This window comes from Urocampus carinirostris, chromosome 16 (assembly GCF_059441175.1).
Source record: "Urocampus carinirostris isolate Australia breed hairy pipefish chromosome 16, RoL_Ucar_1.0, whole genome shotgun sequence".
NCBI classification, from domain to species: Eukaryota; Metazoa; Chordata; class Actinopteri; order Syngnathiformes; family Syngnathidae; genus Urocampus; species Urocampus carinirostris.
Window position 1 is genome coordinate 6493223 of NC_142364.1, and position 6272 is coordinate 6499494.

At 38.5% G+C, this 6272-nt stretch overlaps 1 protein-coding gene across 1 annotated transcript in view; it reads right to left on the reverse strand.

The window, feature by feature from the left end:
* Window positions 1–6272, reverse strand: part of LOC148350073 (uncharacterized) — a 407697-nt gene that overhangs the window by 400670 nt on the left and 755 nt on the right. The window lies entirely within an intron of this gene.

Here is a 6272-nt window from a genome sequence, read left to right on the forward strand (position 1 = left end):
GGGAGTTCATATGAATGTTAAAGTCTCCCATAATTATAATTTTGTCTGCATAGGTTACTAGTTCAGACAAAAGTTCAGCAAATTCGTCTAAGAAAGTTGTGTATGGCCCAGGTGCACGATAGATAGTTATTACATCAATTGACAATTGAGGGGACCGCATCACAAGAGCCTCAAACGTTTTGTAATTATTAGAGGTACGTGTATTAAATTTGAGCGATTTTTCAGAGATTAGCGCAACACCACCACCTCTTTTCAGCGTGCGTGCTATATGACTACTCTCGTAGTCTGGGGGAGAGGCATAATTTAGCGCTAAGTGCTCATCCGGGCGTAACCACGTTTCACAAAGACCCATACAGTTAAGTTTATAATCACGAATAATGTTATCAACAAGTAAAGCTTTTGGAGCAAGCGATCTAATATTTAACAGACCAAATTTCAGTTTTGCTGAATCATTTGACTTAGCTGAACTCTTTGTAGTCTTTGTCGAGATCTTCAAAAGCTCCCGGCGTTGTGGCCGTTCGTGAGCGCTGAGTTTAAAGCGTCGGTTGTCCGGCGAGGAATGAATGGTGGAATTAGTTACATCCTCGCGTCCATCCTCGCGTCCATCTTGCTGCTTGGACTTCACACGCTTCACACATCTACCTGCACGGCAACCACGTTTCTGTTTTCTTTCTTTACGGGGCCGCCGCCGTCGTTTATTAAGAGGAATAGCTGTCCACAAGGATGCCGGGTCTCTTTGAAGTTCGCTCGGTATATCATAGGCGTTATAAAAAGTGCCCGAAAAGTCGAAATTTAGACGCCCACCCAACCGAATAAGTTCGTCCCTACTGTAAGTGTTTTTGGCCACACATGTGTCCAAAAGTGAAAGCAAAAAAGACAAGAGAACGGCAATAAATAGAAGATTAGCTGGACGAGCCGCAAGCATGTATCCATGCGCCGCCATGTTGGATTGAACAATCTTGTCTTGGTAAAGTCAGGCCAGATCAGGTTTTGCGCAAAAAAGATCAGCTAAAAACATTCCGCTATTTTTTCAAAATCCTTTTTATGATTTCCTACATGAAATACCATCCAAAAAAAAAACATCAAAACTTTACATGAAAACAAATCAATCACTCAGTAATAAATTAATCATTAATCAGCTAGGGCTACACTTACAGAAACGGTGTGTGTTATTCAGTGACTCCTAGTGGTAGAAAATGTCAATTAAAAAGTATTGATTTAAATAATTAGCAAATATACTTGAACTTAGGTGTTTCTAGAGAGAGCTGACATGAGTGTCTGCCATCTCGCTGCTACGGGTATTCAGAAAAGCCAAAAACCCTGCAGAAGTCTGGGCAGAAAAATAGAAGGATAATGGTTCTTTACTGTAGAGTCACTTTGAGTCTCCATAATTTCCATTTTTACTTGTGATATTTAGCACTTGTTTTCAGTCGCATGACATACTACCACAACATCTAGTGGTCAAATAACACACACTGTCCCTTTAACTTCACTATCGAGGCAGGGGCATCAAACTATAATTCCAGGGGCCACAAATGAGCATTTAGAATGACTCCTTTGTGGTTTTTTTTGATTTTGTAAAGTATTTTTTTTCTCTTTGATCTTTTTGGTTGTTCGAATAAAGTGACACATCTTTTGGTACAGTATGACAAAATTTGGGGGTACATTTTTCTTTTGTTTTGGAGGGGTTTTTGTCATAAGATGACCCTTTTGTGTTATTACCAACAAATTAACATTTTTTTTAATTAAATGTCTTTTAAAAATATTTTAATCATTTCTTTTCATTACATCTATTTAAAAAAAAACATGTTTTTTGGGGGGTTGTTGTCCACTAAATAAGACAACTTAACTAGACAAAAATTTGGTTAAATCCAAGCGTAGACCCAAACTGGGTTATTTGACACATAGCCTTTTAGAGTGCACCCAGAATTTTACAGAAAATTTATCCTAAATTATTCTTCTCAATATATATATATTCGTTTTTCATATGTATGTCAAAAATGACCAATTTTGTGAGTTCTTGTGTATGAAATAACCCAATATTTTGGGTTGTTTTAAAGTCAAGTCAAGCCATGTTCATTCGTGTATCCCTTAATCACAAAGAGTCTCAAAGGGCTGCACAGACCACAGATTATTGCAAACCAGAGACTATTATGACACCATTCCCTGATCTAAAACCTACATGAGGGCAAGGAAAAACTCAAAAACCTCAACATGAGGAAAATGAAGAAACCTTGAGAAGGGGCAGAACATGAGGTCACCCCCCTTCCAGGATGACCAGGCCAAAATGGATGTTGCAATTCACAGACATCGCCAACACGAAACATAGGTTATTCATGAACTATAGAACATGAGTATTTAAGAAAATGACCCAGGTTTTTGGGGTATTTGTGAAGACCATGGCACAATTTTTGGTATTTTTGTGACCAAAATGGCACCCTTTTTGCAGGTTGCTAATAAATCAATATCATTTTTGTTAGTTTAAATGGATTACAATAAAAAAAGAAAATTTGATTGAACCTTGACCCAATTTTTTTACACATAACTGTTATGAATGTGCTCAAAGAATGTGACTTTATATTGATTTTGATTCTTTTTTGTTATTTTCATTTTTTAACATATTTCAAAATGGACTCAATTTTCATCTTTTAAACAAAATAACCATTTTTGATAAAATTAACCTGCTTTTTAAAGTTTTTATATTCAGTATGACCTCATTTTTGTATAATTTTTTCTAACACAGTGGCCCAATTTTTAAAAAACATACCTATCACTCGACATTTTGCAACAATTTCAAACAAAGCGACCCTTTTTTTTTAATATTATATCAACACTGTGATATGTTGATTTGGAGCGTGCGAGTTAGTGGTTTCTTTATGGAAACGCTCCATTTCGAGGGCAGTTTTGTGCAAAACAACCCAAAGAAATTGGGGTAAATCAGATTAAGTATATTGCGGATCATTCTCAATCCAGCTGCTTTTATAACGTACACTTTCTTCTTTTGTGTTTGTAGAAAATAATTCATTTTGATTTGGAAGTGACCATTCCATCATAATATTTATTATTTCTATTGTCATAAAATGTCCTCAGAAATAACTCAGCGTTGTGCATTAAATTTAAAGTCTCTCCATCTATGTTGACATAAATTGAAAATGTACGTGCATTGTGATTGGCTACATCATTTTTTACCTTCTTCTTTTATTGAATAAGTCTATAGTGTATGTAGCCAGCGGATTTAGTGGCTCTCGTGTCTCCTTTCGCCAGATTTGTCTGTGGCTTATCAACAGCTTTTGTTTTCTGCGCGAAATCAATAACAGGCGACACATAAGCCCAATATCAATGTGTGTAACCCCCCGGGAGACACACTGCATGCATGAACACACACACACCCACAGGTGATTGTGTATTATTATTATTATTATTATTATTGCAAAACTTCATTTTGCATGGTCAATTCCTAATTTAAACGCCTGCGTGCATGTGAGGTTTTTACGCACTTGCACGCAAAGTGGCCTTTCGGCCAAACGCGTCGAAATAAAGGCAAGAAATTAGATAGCAAAGAAAATAGAAATATGTATTGATCGAGGGAAAAGAAGCACAGTGGAGCGTGACGAAGAATTGACAATTCCTGCAGCGTCGGCTGGAGGTGAGCGAGTGGTCACAGCTCTTTAGAGTTTACTTGCGAATTTGGGCTTAAAGCGGAGTGTAAAGTGCGCGGCTGTCTGCACATGCACGCTGCACGCCTTCCTTCCATAATACCGCAATCACTCCGGCATATACACAAATCTATAAGCTCTATTCATATCCAGGCGCAAGGGGAGGAGGGAAGCTTAAACCTTTCAAAGTATTAAATCTGTAGAACATTGTCAACGTTAAGAGAAAAGGATGACGACAGACGCGCTTAATAACGCCACATAAGCGGAACATTTGCATGAGGATAACACGCAACACACAAAAAAAGGGGGATTAATATAATACGCGTCAGTGTGGCGGATGCGTTTAACTGCCACGCTGGAGATGCGCGCAGCTTGAAAATTGAATTGTTGCCTGCGTGGTGCGACTGGTGCCGGGAAGTGTTCTATATTCGCTTGCGCGATTGATTGGTTATGATTCGCAATATCTGTTGCTGTTTTGATGCCAGAGAGGATAAGACACGCGCCGCTGAGCGTGCAGCCGAGGGATGGCTTGATTTACAGTTTTTTTGTAATAAATAGATATTTTATTCCACTGCAAAAGATGAGCATTAACCACAGAGTACCATTTTTTTCCTGTGAGGGCCATATAACTTTCCATTTCTCTGATGAGGTATCAGTTTGTAACAGTAAAGGTATAACGATTTGAGGAGTACCTAAATGTAAAAAGAAAATTCCAGAAAGCCACAATCAAATAATCCTTCTGGATCCTTCACAGAACAAAACTCAGAAAAAAATAATAACACCTTATTTATGATTTTAAAAAATAACCAAATAACACTCGTTCTTCTCAGAAAAAAATGCCATGAAATATAAACTTTCTGTCATGACAGGTCCACGATCATCCTAGTCGTCAGAGCGCTGGACCTGCATTGGTATAGATGACATGCAAAAAGGCAGTAGGTTTTATCTCATTATAACACTATTTTAGTCATAGAACAAGACACAAATGTTAATTTCAGTGTTTACCTTTCACATGTTACAATCCCTATTAGTTCTATTATTCTATTCTAAGCATTGTAAATCAGAAATTTAGAAGATAATAGACTAAAATAGAATAGAATAGAATAGAATAGAATAGAATAGAATAGAATAGAATAGAATAGAATAGAATTTGTTGTCATTGCAACATGTGAAATGTGCTAGACAATTAACATTTGTCTGTGGTACCATGACTAAAGATAGTGTGATCATGGCATGAAAATCAATGCCGTTTCATATGTCAACTGTACCACTGGTAGTCCAGTAGTTTGGCGTTCTCACTATTCCAACCCTGGTTCTAATCCTATTACAACCAACGTTCTTTTTCACGCTAAAAGCTTCTCTGGTGTTGATCAGGGGTCGAGCCACATGTGCAAGCGGGATGTTCTCAGCCCACGAGCCACACTTTGGGGATCACTGATTTACAACATCTTCTGCCAATTCAATTCGTTTGCATATGCCTTAAAAATACATCGTGTCATATTTGATATCTAAAAGGCACTGTAATGTCAAATGTAAACAAAAATGAGTACTGCGTAGCAGCAAACAAACATGGCGGTGACTACTCGTAATGGATTCCGCTATGTAAAAGGAAAACAAGTTTTGAGACCTATGAATATTTATAAAAACATATTGGTGTGATAGTTAATGTATTTTGCCTATTATTCAGATCAATGTTTTACGACTGAATTCAAGTTTTTGTACCACTAGGAGGCACTAAATATTACAATCTGTCCCTTTAAAGGTGCTGTCCAAAATTTCAGACTTTGTTACTCACTGCCGCCATCTCCTGGATTTGAGTCATGATTGCAGCCTGCGTCAGCTCATTCCTCAAGAACGTGGATCTCATAATCACACTTGAATAAATTGTTCTTTTTTCATTTTTGGGTTGGTGTTTGGACTGTATTTGAAACGGATTATTTTCTTACTTTTACCATTTTTATGCTAACCTAACAAAAAAACTGCAATTAACCGCAAAAGGTCACTCTCCAACCCCACTTTGCTGCTTCCTCATGTGTTGCGTGTCCCGGAACAGCTAAAAGAGAAAAGCATGCAAATAAGCACGGTGGCTAAACAAATTATGAAGGCTCTTTAAACTCAGTTGGGCATTGTTAACATTCTACTTAATAAAGACACCTCAAACGACAAATGCAGCCCACCTTTAAGGATTTTGCATGAGGAAGTCGAGCGTGTATAAAATAAATCGTGCAGAAAAGCACCCATTAGGTCACTGTGCAAGGATCGGTGGCGTTTTAGCTGTTAAAAGTCAAAATAGAGCACTCAGAGGAGTGAAGGGGGGGTTGCGTGGGCAAGCCACCCGAATCGGAGCGTCTCTGCCCCGGCTGGGATCGCCGCGCTCGTCCCACGTTGCCATTTTCACCCAGCGCGTGAAGCAACCGAGCAGCTTGACTCCAACTCAAGCGGCGGTTCACATGCAACACTCTTTTTTTCTTTTTTCTTTTTTTTCTTCTTTTTTCCAGCGTTTTCCAAACACCTTTTTATAAGACTTCAACCCGATCTCTGGCGCCCCCCTCCCTCCGCGCGGAGCTGTCAAAACCACGCCCCCTCGGTGCCTCACAATTGGTCCGAAAGCGTCAA